The sequence below is a fragment of the Zalophus californianus genome, chromosome 11 (genome assembly GCF_009762305.2).
Source record: "Zalophus californianus isolate mZalCal1 chromosome 11, mZalCal1.pri.v2, whole genome shotgun sequence".
Classification (NCBI taxonomy): domain Eukaryota; kingdom Metazoa; phylum Chordata; class Mammalia; order Carnivora; family Otariidae; genus Zalophus; species Zalophus californianus.
In genome coordinates this window covers 26828227-26845162 of record NC_045605.1, presented here as the reverse complement: position 1 = coordinate 26845162, position 16936 = coordinate 26828227, and the positions used below count along the sequence as shown (strand labels likewise).

General features: G+C 43.0%; 1 protein-coding gene and 1 non-coding gene across 3 annotated transcripts in view; both read right to left on the bottom strand.

The window, feature by feature from the left end:
* NTM (neurotrimin) overlaps positions 1–16936 on the bottom strand; it is a 948438-nt gene that overhangs the window by 917522 nt on the left and 13980 nt on the right. The window lies entirely within an intron of this gene.
* LOC113915632 lies at positions 16694–16819 on the bottom strand. The gene has a single exon (XR_003517776.1). It is a non-coding gene; the product is annotated as a U6atac minor spliceosomal RNA (small nuclear RNA).

The following is a 16936-nucleotide window of genomic DNA, read 5'->3' as shown; positions in this document are numbered from 1 at the left end:
AAAAAAAGCCCTAAAAGAAATATTGAAAGGGGTCCTCTAAGCAAAGAGAGAGCCTAAAAGCAGCATAGATCAGAAAGAAACACGGACAATATACAGTCACAGTCACCTTACAGGCAATACAATGGCACTAAATTAATATCTTTCAATAGTTACCCTGAATGTAAATGGGCTAAACGCCCCAATCAAAAGACAAAGGCTATCAGATTGGATTAAAAAACAAGACCCATCCATATGCTGTCTGCAAGAGACTCATTTTAGACCCAAAGTCACCCCCAGATTGAAAGTGAGGGGGTGGAAAACCATTTACCATGCTAATGGACACCAAAAGAAAGCTGGGGTGGCAATCCTTATATCAGAGAAATTAGATTTTAAAACAAAGACTGTAATAAGAGATGAAGAAGGACACTATATCCTACTTAAAGGGTCTATCCAACAAGAAGATCTAACAATTGTAAATATCTATGCCCCTAATATGGGAGCAGCCAATTATATAAGGCAATTAATAACAAAAGCAAAGAAACACATTGACAACAGTACAATAATAGTGGGGGACTTTAACACCTCCCTGACTGAAATGGACAGATCATCTAAGCAAAAGATCAACAAGGAAATAAAGACTTTAAATGACACACTGGACCAAATGGACTTCACAGACATATTCAGAACATTCCATCCCAAAGCAACGGAATACACATTCTTCTCTAGTGCCCGTGGAACATTCTACAGAATTGATCACATCGTAGGTCACAAATCAGGTCTCAACCGACACCAAAAAATTGGGATCATTCCCTGCATATTTTCAGACCACAGTGCTTTGAAACTAGAACGCAATCACAAGAGGAAAGTCGGAAAGAACTCAAATACATGGAGGCTAAAGAGCATCCTACTAAAGAATGAATGGGTCAACCAGGAAATTAAAGAAGAATTAAAAAAATTCATGGAAACCAATGAAAATGAAAACACAACTGTTCAAAATCTTTGGGATACAACAAAGGCAGTCCTGAGAGGAAAGTATATAGCAATACAAGCCTTTCTCAAGAAACAAGAAAGGTCTCAAATACACAACCTAACCCTACACCTAAAGGAGCTAGAGAAAGAACAGCAAATAAAGCCTAAACCAAGCAGGAGAAGAGAAATCATAAAGATCAGAGCAGAAATCAATGAAATAGAAACCAAAAGAACAGTAGAACAGATCAACGAAACTAGGAGCTGGTTCTTTGAAAGAATTAACAAGATTGATAAACCCCTGGCCAGACTGATCCAAAAGAAAAGAGAAAGGACCCAAATCAACAAAATCATGAATGAAAGAGGAGAGATCACAACCAACACCAAAGAAATACAAACAATTATAAGAACATATTATGAGCAACTCTATGCCAGCAAATTAGATAACCTGGAAGAAATGGGTGCATTCCTAGAGATGTATCAACTACCAAAATTGAACCAGGAAGAAATAGAAAACCTGAACAGACCTATAACCACTAAGGAAATTGAAGCAGTCATCAAAAATCTCCCAACAAACAAAAGCCCAGGGCCAGATGGCTTCCCAGGGGAATTCTATCAAACATTTAAAGAAGAATTAATACCTATTCTCCTGAAACTGTTCCAAAAAATAGAAATGGAAGGAAAATTCCAAACTCATTTTATGAGGCCACCATTACCTTGATCCCCAAACCAGACAAAGACCCCATCTAAAAGGAGAATTACAGACCGATATCCTTGATGAACATGGATGCAAAAATTCTCACCAAAATGCTAGCCAATAGGATCCAACAGTACATTAAAAGGATTATTCACCATGACCAAGTGGGATTTATCCCTGGGCTGCAAGGCTGGTTCAACATCCGCAAATCAATCAACGTGATACAATACATTAACAAAAGAAAGAACAAGAGTCATATGATCCTCTCAATAGATGCAGAAAAAGAATTTGACAAAGTACAGCATCCTTTCTTGATCAAAACTCTTCAGAGTATAGGGATAGAGGGTACATACCTCAATATCATAAAAGCCATCTATGAAAAACCTACAGCGAATATCATTCTCAATGGGGAAAAGCTGAGAGCTTTTCCCCTAAGGTCCGGAACGCGGCAGGGATGTCCACTATCACCACTGCTCTTCAACATAGTATTAGAAGTCCTAGCCACAGCAATCAGACAACAAAAAGAAATCAAAGGCATCCAAATCAACAAAGAAGAAGTCAAACTCTCACTCTTTGCAGATGATATGATACTGTATGTGGAAAACCCAGAAGACTCCACCCCACAACTGCTAGAACTCATACAGGAATTCAGTAAAGTGGCAGGATATAAAATCAATGCACAGAAATCAGTGGCATTCCTATACACCAACAAAAAGACAGAAGAGAGACAAATCAAGGAGTTGATCCCATTTACAATTGCACCCAAAACCATAAGATACCTAGGAATAAATTTAACCAAAGAGGCAAAGGATCTGTACTCAGAAAACTATAAAATACTCATAAAAGAAATTGAAGAAGACACAAAGAAATGGAAACACATTCAATGCTCATGGATTGGAAGAACAAATATTGTGAAGATGTCAATGCTACCTAGAGCAATCTACACATTCAGTGCAATCCCCATCAAAATACCATCCACTTTTGGGCGCCTGGGTGGCTCAGTTGGTTGGGCGACTGCCTTCGCCTCGGGTCATGATCCCGGAGTTCCGGGATCGAGTCCCGCATCGGGCTCCCTGCTCAGCGGGGAGCCTGCTTCTCCCTCTGACCCAACCCCCTCTCATGTACTCTCTCTCATTCTCGCTCTCTCAAATAAATAAATAAATCTCAAAAAAAAAAAAATACCATCCACTTCTTTCAAAGAAATGGAACAAATAATCCTAAAATTTGTATGGAACGAGAAGAGACCCCGAATAGCCAGAGGAATGTTGAAAAAGAAAAGCAAAGCTGGCGGCATCACAATTCCGGACTTCCAGCTCTATTACAAAGCTGTCATCATCAAGACAGTATGGTACTGGCACAAAAACAGACACATAGATCAATGGAACAGAATAGAGAGCCCAGAAATGGACCCTCAACTCTATGGTCAACTCATCTTTGACAAAGCAGGAAAGAATGTCCAATGGAATAAAGACAGTCTCTTCAACAAACGGTGTTGGGAAAATTGGACAGCCACATGCAGAAGAATGAAACTGGACCATTTCCTTACACCACACACAAAAATAGACTCCAAATGGTTGAAAGACCTAAACGTGAGACAGGAGTCCATCGAAATCCTAAAGGAGACCACAGGTAACAACCTCTTCGACCTCAGCCGCAGCAACTTCTTCCTAGAAACATCACCAAAAGCAAGGGAAGCAAGGGCAAAAATGAACTATTGGGATTTCATCAAGATAAAAAGCTTTTGCACAGCAAAAGAAACAGTCCACAAAACCGAAAGACAACCGACAGAATGGGAGAAAATATTTGCAAATGACATATCAGATAAAGGACATATCAGATAAAGGGCTAGTATCCAAAATCTATAAAGAACTTATCAAACTCTACACCCAAAGAACAAATAATCCAATCAAGAAATGGGCAGAAGATATGAACAGACATTTTTCCAAAGAAGACATCCAAATGGCCAACAGACACACGAAAAAGTGCTCAACAACGCTCAGCATCGGGGAAATCCAAATCAAAACCTCAATGAGATACCACCTCACACCAATCAGAATGGCTAAAATTAACAAGTCAGGAAATGACAGATGTTGGCAGGGATGTGGAGAAAGGGGAACCCTCCTACAGTGTTGGTGGGAATGCAAGCGGGTGCAACCCCTCTGGAAAACAGTATGGAGGTTCCTCAGTTGAAAATAGAGCTACCATACGATCCAGCAATTGCACTACTGGGTATTTACCCCAAAGATACAAATGTAGGGATCTGAAGGGGTACGTGCACCCCGATGTTTATAGCAGCAATGTCCACAATAGCCAAACTGTGGAAAGAGCCAAGATGTCCATCGACAGATGAATGGATAAAGAAGAGGTGGTATAGATACACAATGGAATATTATGCAGCCATCAAAAGGAATGAGATCCTGCCATTTGCAATGACATGGATGGAACTGGAGAGTGTTATGCTGAGCTAAATAAGTCAATCAAAGAAAGACATGTATCATATGACCTCGCTGATATGAGGAATTTTTAACCTCAGGATACAAACTGAGGGTTGCTGGAGTGGTGGGGGGTGGGAGGGATTGGGTGGCTGGGTGATAGACATTGGGGAGGGTATGTGCTATGGTGAGCGCTGTGAATTGTGCAAGACTGTTGAATCACAGATATGTACTTCTGAAACAAATAATGCAATATATGTTAAGAAAAAAAAAAGAAGATAGCAGGAGGGGAAGAATGAAGGGGAGTAAGTTGGAGGGGGAGACAAACCATGAGAGACGATGGACTCTGAAAAACAAACTGAGGGTTCTAGAGGGGAGGAGGTGGGGGGATGGTTAGCCTGGTGATGGGTATTAAAGAGGGCACGTTCTGCGTGGAGCCCTGGGTGTTATGCACAAACAATGAATCATGGAACACTACATCGAAAACGAATGATGTAATGTATGGTGATTAACATAACAATAAAAAATTTTAAAAAGAAAAAAAAAACTAAGGGTGCCTTCCTTTTAAAGTACAATGGACCCTAGTTTGGGTGGGGTGTGAAGAGGGAGGCAAGAGTTTTATTAGGGTATGGGATCCATATGCATATCAAGCACTGTGGTCAGGTGGAATAGATACTTCTCAACATATACCACTCACATTATTTCTAAAACATATGGATGCTGCTGTATTTAATTGCATACATAGTTTACAAATGCTACATAATTTAGGATGGCTTTTACTGTGTTTTTTTCTCAATTATTGCACACTAAAAATCAAATTAGTTCTATGTGGACACCCAACACATTTTTCATGCCCTATTACTTAGAAATATGGAAGACCATCATATAATGGAAGAAATGTAAAACCAGGAGAGAAGAGACCTGACTTCTGGTCAGAGTGCTGCTCTTCTAACCCACCATGGGGTCTAGAGTCACTTTACTTCTCTATATTTCAGTTTCCCCTGAATCAAGAGATTTTGTGGTAATAGTATTTCTAGTGACCTGGTCTAAGGAAACAATCGTAAAACTGGAATGAGGGTATATTCATGACAACGTTCACTAAAACATCATTTATACCAGCCAAAAATTAGAACAACATAAATGTCCAAACATAGGGTAATGGTATTGTACATCTACTTGATGTAACGTAATGAAACCAATTAAAATTATGTTCACTAATACTATGTAACGGCATGGAAAATTGCTTCTGATCTATTCTTAAAAGAAAAAATGAGATATAAATGATATGATTATAACTCTATAATAAAAACCATGGCAGAGAATAAGGAAAAAATTGGAAGAAATACATTAAATGAAATTGTGCATGAGTGACTTTAAATCTTTTAAAACTACTTTTGTATGGTGTCCAAATTATATTTAATAAGGATACATTACTTAAACTAAACAAAATACATCAATAATAATCAGCTGAGAAAGTTGGGGTAAATGTTTCTAAGGCCCCTTCATTTCTGAAATCCAGCAGCAGTCTTCAAGATTTAAAAACCTAATAGGTTTGTGCAAACCCTTTCAAAAGCATCCAGCACCACACAATTATAATGCCTTATTATTATTAACTCGCACCAAGCAAGAACTAACACAAATCCATTACAAAAGCAAAGTAGGGAAATAAAAAAGAGGCAGATGACACAATATTCTACTTGCTGTGAAAGCTCTTTTTGGTTGGAATATTCTTGACGCAACCTTTGGAAGAATGAATTTTACACAGCTTTCTGCCATGCAGCCCTCTCTGCCCTTTGTGCTGACATAATTGTCAAGCAGGTTTTATTGCATTCTCAAGTGATGGGCAGAACAGATGGCCAAAGCCCAGCCTGGGGACTGGTGTCTGCTTAAGAGTGTCAGTGATGCTTCGCAGGGAAGGGGTAATAGAGATATGGCTGGCCCTGTAAGGAATGGGGACTGGGACCGCACAGGTAGGGAGACTAGAAATGAAATGGGGTGGCTGGCTGGCTTCCCTGTAGGAAACCACATGGAAGCTCATTTATACATTGCAATGCCAATGTGAATGTAAGTACAATGGGGAATCAACCCAGGAAAGTAGATTTTTAGCCCAAATCATAGGTCACTGGTTATAATCCCTGCCAGAACAGGAACAGCTGAAAAAGTAGGTCTTTATTTTATACAAGATGGGGTGTCACCTCATCCTTACTCGTAAGAGCTGTGGGAGTGGGTGAAACAAGACGAATACTGAAAAAACAACAACAACAACAACAACAAAAAATGCCCAGACTTAAATTCAAGAGATCTGGGTTTGACCTGTGACCCTGCAATGTACATAAATCTCAGACTGGGCACACTACCTCTTTAAGCCTCAGTTTACTTATCTATAAAATGAGGCTAACCCACATTGGAAGAGTATTATAAAGGATTAAATGATATCATCTCTGAGGTGCCTGGTTCCTGGTAGGCCTTGAGAGGTCATCTCAGTTTAACGTGTGGATTTGAGACAACCTTGAAAATAAGTTCAAGTCTATAATTCCGAGTGCCTAGCACAAAAATGGGTGGTATCCAGAGAAATCAGGTGATTAATCAAGAATGAATTAAATGTACATTTTCTATTTTCCTCATCTATTTGTGTTTGCTTTTTTCAGAGTTCTTTTTTTTTTTTTTTTTTTTGCTTTTTTTAGAGTTCTAAGCTCTAGGGCATCGTGTTTGACAAGACAAGAATTTAAGAGCACAGCTGGTCGAAAGGACCTGAGTCACCGGCAGGGCCCTTTGGGCAGACTCATGGGTCAAACAATAAAATCACAATATTTACTAAGATCAAGGAGCCCTAAAAATATGAAATCCAAAAATAAAAGAAGTAAGGCTTAGAGACATGAAGTGATTTGCTCAGACTCTTACAGCTAATAGTAACAGAGTGGATACTCACATTTAGATTCCCCCATTCCTAGTTTAAGATACTTTCTACGACATATTTTGATGATTTAAATACGTTTTTCTGGCTTGAAAAATATGATATGAATGCAGCAGTATGGAGGTTGGAAAGTATCCATACTCGTGGGTGTGAATGATGACAGGGGACTGCCTCAGCAAGAGGTCAGGGTATATATGCAGAGGGGCAGATAAAGGCAAGAAGTGCTATCAATCATGACACCTTGCCTTGATGTCACCAGTTTTAAAAGTTTAATGTAATTGCAGCTCCATTTAATCCTTACAGATTTCACCTTATTAGTTGGGTGAGACAGATGTTTTATAAATAAATTTATAAATAAAGTATTTATTTATTTGTTTACTTTTATTGGAGTTGGCACAATTTTTACATTAGTTTTGGGTGTACAATACAGCGATTCTACCGCTCTCTATGCCGTGCTATGCTCCCCAGAAGCATAGCGACCACCTGTCACCGTACGATGCTATTAGGAAACCATCGACTCAATTCCCTGTGCTGTGCTCATCATCCCCACAACGTATTCAGTCCATAACTGGAAGCTTGTGCCTCCATTTTGTAGACGAGGAGGGAAGTTAAATGTTCCTCTTGTGGCAACAGGGGGGCAAGTGGTGAGCTTTCTTGACCCGAAGAAAGAGAATTCCTTACATGACCTCTTTCAGCGTGCTCATTTGGAGCCTATTCTTGAGTGTTTGAAGAGTCACATCGATAGTTTTCGGCATGACTTACCTCTGGAATTCTCTGTGGTCCGTCAGGTTTAGGAGCTACAAAACCATGGCGTGACACTGGGTCAGTAACTCCGCTCAGGATGTTGCCTTGGCCCTGGGAGTCCAAAGATATCAGAGTGTGTGTATCTGCCTGGAACTTTAAGCCACGAGGCATTTTTTTAAAGATAAATACAGGCAACCAAAGAACAAACTGGGTTGACATCTGGTGGTGGGGATAGGGGTGGAGAACAAAAGAACAGAGGAAATGAACCAGGCTTTATCAACTCCACCATGCCTTTCCCCTGGTGGGCAGCAACTAGGTACCAGCCACTTGCCTCTTTACAGTTTTAACTAAAAGGAGCATTACAGAGGTGAATTAACATTTAAAAAGAATGTAAAAACTCAGAGCTGTTCTAATGATGATTAATGGAGAGCTATAAGGGGGCCATGACCTGCTAGTGTCATTAAATGGATTGGCAGGTTTCTGAGCATTAATTATAAATAGCCACAGGAGTTCTCCTGCTTCACAGAATGATGATAAATCCAAGTCTCGGAGAGAGAAGAAAGGAAAGCAAAGAGGGGGAAAAAGTTTGCCTGTAAGTGTCTGCCCATGTGTTGTGGGGAGGAGCAGAGAGCAGAGGGAATGAGATAAATGATAAATTAGACCCTGCCAGTCAATCACATTTTCTAAATGTTTTATGTCCCAAAAGCTATAAAAGCAATATTCCTTTCTGCCCTTATTGGAGCCATTTCTGTAGAGCAATCACATCAGTTTCCTTGGGGATTTCCACTGAAATGTGCTGTGCCTTTTCTTTTTATATTTACTCTCCAGCCTGTGACCAAGGGAGGGTCAGGGTCCGCATACAAATGGGCAGGAGAGAGCCCCAGTGACCAGGAAGGCAGGCAGGGGGAGTGGGAGGCGCTGGCTGGGGGCCCTGGCTCCCTCCATGGCCCACAGCAAAGTCACCGAGAGCAAAGGCGCTTTCCATTCATCCTGGGAGGGTGTCAGTGAACAGGCCAATGGCCTGATAGGATAGACAGTGAGGACTCAGCACAAATTGTGCTGACTCGACAGACCGCAAGCATCATGAGGGCAAGGACGGATTTGGGGTCTGCTTTATTCACCGCCAGAACCCAGAGTGGTGCCTGGCACATCAGAGGCATCCCGTGACTTCCAGATGGAGAAGCATTGCCATCTCAGCCCGTGCACTCAGCCGCGTCGGCGGAGAGCTCCGGGAGCCTGGGCTGGGCCCTTCTCTCCCGGGGCGTCCTCCTTTCCCTTCTACCCGTGACAAGACTCCTCAGGGTTCACTTACTATCCCTGGTGAAGAGATGCAGACGGAGATGGGACAGGGAGGGAGAGAGGGAATGAAAGACCCCCAAACTAGGATTTGGAATAATGCACACTCCTGGACGATGTGATATTTTTTGTGTGTCGTTACTTTTCAAGGCTTTTGGCTGCAAGTCATTATTTCAGCTGATTGGAAAATGGTGTTGAAAGCCCTGCTTCCCTGGTACAATTTTCTTCATATCCTATTAGTTGCAATACAATTACAGAGAATACATCAATTCCTGGCCTGCCCGCCGCTGCCGCTGGAGCCGCCTATTAAAAAGCGGCCTTATTAATGGAATTGTACATCTAGGATTAATCGGCTTGCGTTGGCCATTTACATTTCTCATTCCACAAGCACTTTTGTTTGCTTAATAGGCTGAAGGAGGTAGGAAATGACACAACAAAAGCCTCTCCCGATTGCCACGAGTATCACTGGTGGATTTAATATCCCCTCCTTCTTTCATCCTGAAGTGCCGCATAGGGATAAGATCTGGCACATGCCACTAGGGAAAAGCAAGGCAGCAGCGAAACAGCCATTGGTGGGCAACCAGGAAGGAAGGAGGGGCCGAGAGAGAGGCCTGGGCCAGAAGAAGGTCTTTGCACTTTGGGGAAGGAGCACAGGTTCCGGTTTTCCGCCTACCCTGAGAGGTTCGCCTGGGAAGAAGTAGCACCTTGAGGACGAAGGCCAGGAAAGCAAGGTCCCAGTGGCAGGGCAGGAGGAGCACAAGGAGGCAGTTGCCCCGCTTTGGTGGGACGGACACACCCTCCCCTGTGCCAAGAGTGACTTTTGCAAGTTGTCCTTTATCCAGGCTGCTGCATTTTTGTTAATCCTCGTCTGGCTCCCTGCCCATCTACACATTCCTCCATCATTTCCCTTTAGGGCTTAGGGAATAGACGTAAGGCTAGTGGATTCTGAGTCACTCTACTACCGGGCCAGGCCAAGCACGGTGTAACATGGAGGGGAGTGATGGGGGGACAGCGCGGGGATGGAGGAAATCACGTAGGTCCAGTTGGCTCCCTTTTTTTTTCTGTTGGCATGGGTAACTTAGAACTGACAGCTTGGGATTTCTTTCCGAAACTTAGGGAAGGAAAATCCTGAGCATCACGGCAGAATTCTTATGTTCCCTGGATTCCAAGAGATGAACCCCCAGGCAGCTGTCTGCAGCAGTCTGCCTAGGAATGAGTGTGCCAGGGAGAGATGCCAGCCCATCTGAATGATAATCCCTGACTGCAGGGGAGTGGTAGTGAAAGCAAGATAGGAGGGAGGTGAGGATGCTCCAGGCCCTTCCTTACCCACCGGACTCTCTGAGGGGAGCCGTAGTAGAATCCCAACTCCTCCTCCACACACTGGCTTACAGGGTGTTCCCCGGGACATCAGAGAGGCTTGGACACCCCAAGGAAGAGTTGTTTAAAAATAATAGAACTTGGACCTTTTCATCAAACCTTATCTCCATAGAGTTCAGCTTTTCCTTTCCAGAACAGGATGGGGACGGGGAGGAGGGACACATAGGGCATCAAGCCCCTGGGAGGGCGTCCAAGTTGTTGATGGACAGGGAGCGGATTTCCTCTCTCTAGGCAGGAGCCACACCTCCCAGCCGGGGCCAGTGCCCACCGGACCATCATCTTCTCCTGTCCTCCTTCAACCTGCTCCATGAGGTAATGCTATGAAAGCTCATCCTTCCAACAGTGATGCTCTGCTGAATTTGCTCCTCCCTTGGTCTCTGGCTGGCTGGCTTCGCCCAAACCTGGGGAGGTCTGTAAGGTCTGAAATGCGGACGCTGAGGCACATGAAGCCCAGAGTGCCTTGCCAGGCAGGGGCTCTGTGGTTCAACAGAGGGCTCCAGTCTCAGGGAGGGTATTACCCCAGCAGCAGAGTCCATGTATGTTGGAGTGATGTAATATAGTATGACTTTTCGCTTTAATGGAATTTTTCTAGACCACTAGGAATACAGACTCCATTAACCACACTACAAGGGCCTCTACTTATTAGTATTTTTGAACAGTGGCAAAACATTTCGTGAATCTAATTATTGCTGACAAATATGAAAATTGAAATCAAAGTTAAATTTTCAGCTACAGTGCCTCATATGCCAGCCCTTCTCTGACTTCGACTACTGCACCAACACGTTTATTCTTCCAAGAGTTTCAGCAGAAGATTGGCTATTTTCCCTCTCCCCTCATACCACTTGCTTGCTTCCCCCGGCCCCTCAGCCCTCCCTGGCTCGGACCCTATATATTTTGAAGCATTAAATCTGACATATTCATCTTGGTGGCTGGCACGAGCTAACTAACTTCATGTTTACTTGTCACAGATACAGAAATGGGCTGAAGCTGCTTCCCTCTCCCCATTCTCTCTCCCTCCACCCCCAGTCCTAGACTTCTTTTTTTTTTTTCAAATAAAAGTCATTTGACTGATTTCAAATTCCTCGTGATATCAGGACAGAAAAAAAAAGGACTTGTCAACACCTTTCTTTCTTTTTCCCTATTAAGCATACTGTAAAAATCAATCCCTTTTGTCACTTCACTCTGCTTGCGAGAATGTTTAATGGATGTCAAGGGAGCTAATGATCGCTGGTAGAAAATTCATTTTAGATTTGCTATTTATAAAGTACTCAGTACTCAGGTGGGAAATTAACATGAGGCAAGGAGTCGGGTGGGGTGGGGGGAGGGAGAGGAATATAGAACTGGGGCCCTGCCAGGCTGGCAGTTGCTTTGGTGGGTGGTACCCGAGGCATTCTGGGGGCAGAGGCCGCGTGTGTCAGAGATGCTGGGTGGGACAGGGCAAAGAGCATGGGCTCAGGAAACCTCCAGACCTGGGTAAGTTGATCTTTCTAAGCCAAGATTTTCTCAGCACTAAAATCATATCTATAACACCTAGCTCACAAGGTTGTAGAAAGGATTAAATAAAATATCACACATAAAACATTTACCAGTGCCTGGCACTGAGTACTAGTACATGTTTAATAAATGTTAAATTTCTTTCCCTGTAGCCCCGTAGCCCTGTGAGGGGGTCAGGACAGGACAGGTCAACACAGAATTGCTCCAGGATCTGGAATCTGCCATGGGTGCACTCACGCACGAGCCCACGTAAGAACCCTGAGCATCCCCTGGCATCTACAACATCCAGGTGATCAGATTAGCCAGTGGTTGTCAAACATCAGAATCCCCTGGAGGGCTTTTCAATACACAGACTGATAGGCCTCATTTCAGGGGTTCTGAAAGTCTATAGGCCGGTGGCAGGGCCTGAGACTCTGCATTCCTGATAAGTTCTCAGGTAATGCTGCTGATGCTGGTCTGGGACCACACTTTGGGAACACAGAGGTAAGCATACAAACTCAACTGTCTCCTGAAACAATGTAGCCCCACTGTCTAACCAGCACCCCCAGATAAAGCCACAAGTCCTTCCCCACCCCTGACTCATCCACACACCCTCAAACCAGTATTGGACTCAGAAGTTTGAGGCAAATCTCTTAGTGCTAGTTAATTCATTCCGCAATTTTACATCACTGGCCAAGCAGGAGAGGCAAGGGCTGACGTTAATTTTCTGGCTTGCTGCAGTATGTAGCCAAGCCTCAGTTTCCCCTTTACATGGCTGGTGCCTCAAGTGCTCAGATGGATCCACTTTGTCCCCCTGATGTTACCTCAGTTGCACATGGAACTCCAGGTCAAGAAGCTCCAGTCTACCCACACCCTTCTAATTTCTCCTTTTCCTGGTCCTTCTCTTGGATACTTCTCTGTTATATTTGGATTAACTGCAAATCTCCTTTGATTACTCACTCTCTGTTGAAACAGACAACCTGTTGCCACGTGTTTGATTACTGAATCCCAGGGGAGTTCCGATTTGTAATGCAGCCAGTTACAGTACACTTGGCATTACACACAGTCATTGAGCTGCTAATTCATTGTCTAAGAAGTTGCTTTTCAGTTTCTGATTTTTCAATAATAGGCTTCTCACAAAGCCCTTAAGCTTCAGAAATAGGCCAAAAACTGCTTTTCCAGTAATTTACATAAACACAAGTGGATCAGGAGGGGGAAAAAATGGAATAGTTTTATATGTGATTCCTGGGGGCTCTGGAGCCTCGGTGGATAGCATGTCAAGGCTGTAGGTCTGCAAAAGCACCATGGGAACTATGCGGGCTCTCAGAAAACCTGACACCAAGGCGAATGATAAATCCTGAAATTTCTCCTGACGCCTAGGCTGCCGCTTTGCCGGGGCTGGGCAGATATTCTGGGCACCAGCAAATTGTTCTGTCAGCAAGCCGCTCCCTCAGCTGCATCTTGTTAGGGAGTCTGTCACTCATTTCCCAGTCACAGCACCACAGTCCCACCTCTGAGGTGGTGTCCTGTCACCTGGGACAGGTAAGGAGGTGGTGTGGAAAACCTGCCCAGGAGACAGAGTCCTGAGGGAGGGAGCTCCATCTCCCTGAAGCTTGCTCCATATTTTGGCTGTGGGGGATGTGGATTCAGGGCCTGGCCCTTATATGGGTGCTCCCTTACTTCAAGAGGGAGGAAATTCCTGGCATTCGGGCCACTTTCAACCACCATCTTGTTTCTTTCTCTCTTCTCCGCGCCCCCCCCCCGCCCCGCCCCACCACCTCCCTTTTTTCAAATGTAGATTTTACAAATAACCCAATGAGCCAGAAAGAACAGCCATTCTTTTTCTTCCCAGACAAATCATTTTCCTCTTCATTAAAGAGTAAAGAAAGAGATTACTATAACTTTTACCTTTTAAATACCTAATTCCGACCAGGCTCTTTCGTTTGCACACCTAGCCCTTAAGGGACAAAAGGGAAAGATAAAAAACAGATAAAAACAGATAAAAACAGAACAGAAACAAGATGCCCAGTTAAATTTGAAATTCAGACCAATAGCAAATTTTTTTTTTAGTATAAATGTATGCTGTGCATAATAAAAAATTACTTGTTGCTTATCTGGAATTCAAATTTATTGGGCATCTTGGATTTTTGTTTGCTAAATCTGGCAATCCTAGCAAAAGGGAATATTCAATTTCTTAGTTTAGGTATTTTCATAGCTTACATACCACCAAGCTTGCTTTGTCCTGGTATTTTGTTTTGTTTTGTTTTATTTTTCCCTGAGGTGGGTATATTCAAGAGAAACTGACACCCCTCCCATGAGGGCAGAACTATATCCCCCCAACACACACACACACCCAGAGCCCAGACTAGGAGTGGCCCTTCCAGTCAGAGCTCCCTCCATCTGTGTTCACCATTTCTCTAAGTCAGTGGTTCTCCAAATTTAGCATCAGTCACCTGAAGAGCTTATTAAAATGCACGTAGCTATGTTTCAGAAAGCCCCAGACTTTCTGATTCAAAGACCACACTTGAACAGCCACAACTCTAAGGACATTGTGTAAAAATAAACCCCTACCTCCTCCCCATGGGCAGACGAGGGACAAGGAAACTGCTGTGAGGGGTCTGCTTGAAGGCTCAGTATAGAAATGATGGAATAGAGTAGATCTCAAAAATCTTTGTTCTCCTTTTCAGCCTTTTAAATTCTTTTCCTGGCCTTATTTATTCCATCATTCCATCTTCAACATTAAAGCAAGTTAGGACAGTATTGCATTGGGCTAATCCTGCAGGAAGGACATCCCTGACAGAGATCAGTGTGTGCGAAGGCACTGTGCTGTGGCAGGGTGTTAGTGTCCAGGGTCAGTGCCTGGGCTGGGGTCAGTGGGGCAAAAGGGCAGAAGCAGAAGGGTGCCGGGAGGCAGAGCAAGAAAGGGGCTGGGGCAAGATAGGGAAGGGACTTCTGTGCGAAGTTAAGGAACTTGGGCTTTTGTCTTGAAAGCCAGCCATGTGGCACTAACAGATATTTTAAGAAAGGACTAAGGTGACAAAATTTGGGTTTTTAGCAAGATAATTATTAGCAAGAGAGAAGACGGACTCATCTGAGGAGAAAACTGGTAGCAGGGGATCTATTTAGAGGCTGTATTAGTTTAGCAAGACATGGCTGGAGCTTGAACTGAGATAGGGCCCACATGTAGGAAAGGAGGGACAGAGAGATACAAAAAGTCACTCAGAGGCAGACCTGAACTGAGCTGGGGAGTGATTATAGGAGCAAGATGGGTGGAGGGGGGTGGAGGGTGAAGTGCCGTCCTCAGGTTTCACAAGCATAATTCAGTGAAACATGGAAGCTACATTCCAAGGAAGTTTAAATATCCTATTTTACAGATGGGGAAAACAAAGGCACTGGGGAAAACACACACACACACACACACACACACACACACACACAAAACCTCAATTCCAAAAGTCAGAGTTAATGACAGGGCTGGGATGAGAAAGAATATTCTGACTGATGTGAGGATCAAGAAATATGGCCCATGTGGATATGCTCCGCAAACCGTAAATATAAAACTGTGTCTGGTGTAATTCCTACGACAGTTAACTCAAGAAAGGAGTTGGGAGGTGAGCACATGTTTGGGAGATAGTCTGCTACCATCTCCTAAATGGTAGGACCAGAACCATAAAAAGAGATGGAAAAATCAAGTAGGAATGGATCAGATTGTATCTTAACATCCAGAGAGAAGAAAATGTCATGAGGAAAGGAGGGAGATTTTGTGGAATCCCGAGTCAGCCCTTTTGCCCATTACACAAGTCAATGTTTTAGTCCTTTTCTGCCTTCTGGAAAACACAGCCTACAGGTTTATGGACACATGTGTGAACATGTACACACATGTGTGCAAACACACATCTTCCCCAAATTACACTCAGAGAAAATCAAAGCCATTGAATGCAAACTCCTTCAACTTCCCGCAGCCAAGGTGAAAGGTTTACCTGAATCCAAACTGTGCAAGGACAGCTGATTCTCTCTTTTTCCATTTTTCTTTATCAGAGCAAGTTCTATACAACACAAAATTTACCATTTTAACAATTTTAAATGTGCAATTCACTGGCATTAAGTACATCCACATTGTTGTGCAACCAGCATCAGCATCCATCTCCAGAACTTTTTCATTATAACTTTACCCATTAAATAATAACTCCCCACTTCTTCCTCTCCTCAGCTGCTGGAAACTTCTATTTTCTGTCTCTATGAATTTGCCTATTCTAGGTACCTCATATAAGTGTAATCATACAATATTTGTCCTTTCATGTCTGACTTCTTTCACTGAACATCATGTTTTCAAGGTTCATCTGTGTTATAGCACGTGTCAGAATTTCATTCATTAATTTCTTTAAGGCTGGATAATACTTGATTGTATGTATGCACCATATTTCCTTTATCCATTCATCCATTGATGGACACTTGGGTTGTGCCCACCTTTTGCCTATTGTGAATAAGGCTGCTGTGAACATGGCTGTACAAATATCTGAGTCCCTACTTTCAAATTTTTGGGTCTTTTGGTATATACCTAGAAGTGGAATTACTGGATCGTATGATAATTCCATTCATAATTTTGGGGGGAACCACCAAACTCTTTCTCACAATGGTTGCACCACTTTACTTGCCCACCAGCAATGCACAGGAGGGTTCCAATTCAACTTCTCCATATCTTCGCCAACATTTGTTATTTTCCTTTTTAAGTTTTTAACAATAGCCATCCTAATAGGTATAAAGTCGTATCTCATTGTGATTTTCATTTGCATTTCCCTAATGACTAGAAATGTTGAAAACCCATGGTTAGATGCCACAAAGTATGTGGTGATACCTTAGCCACATGTCTGTTGTATGGCCCAAGGGCTTCTTCCACCTTTGTCTGGGGGAGAGCTAACATTCCCTCCTGTCATACAACATGCTAATTGCCTCCTAACATTCATACTCCTCTTCTTCCATGAGAAGAAAACATTACTGCAGCCAGGAACAAAGTGGAATGTTTCTGTGGTTACACAGAAAAACTTCTATCATATTTAA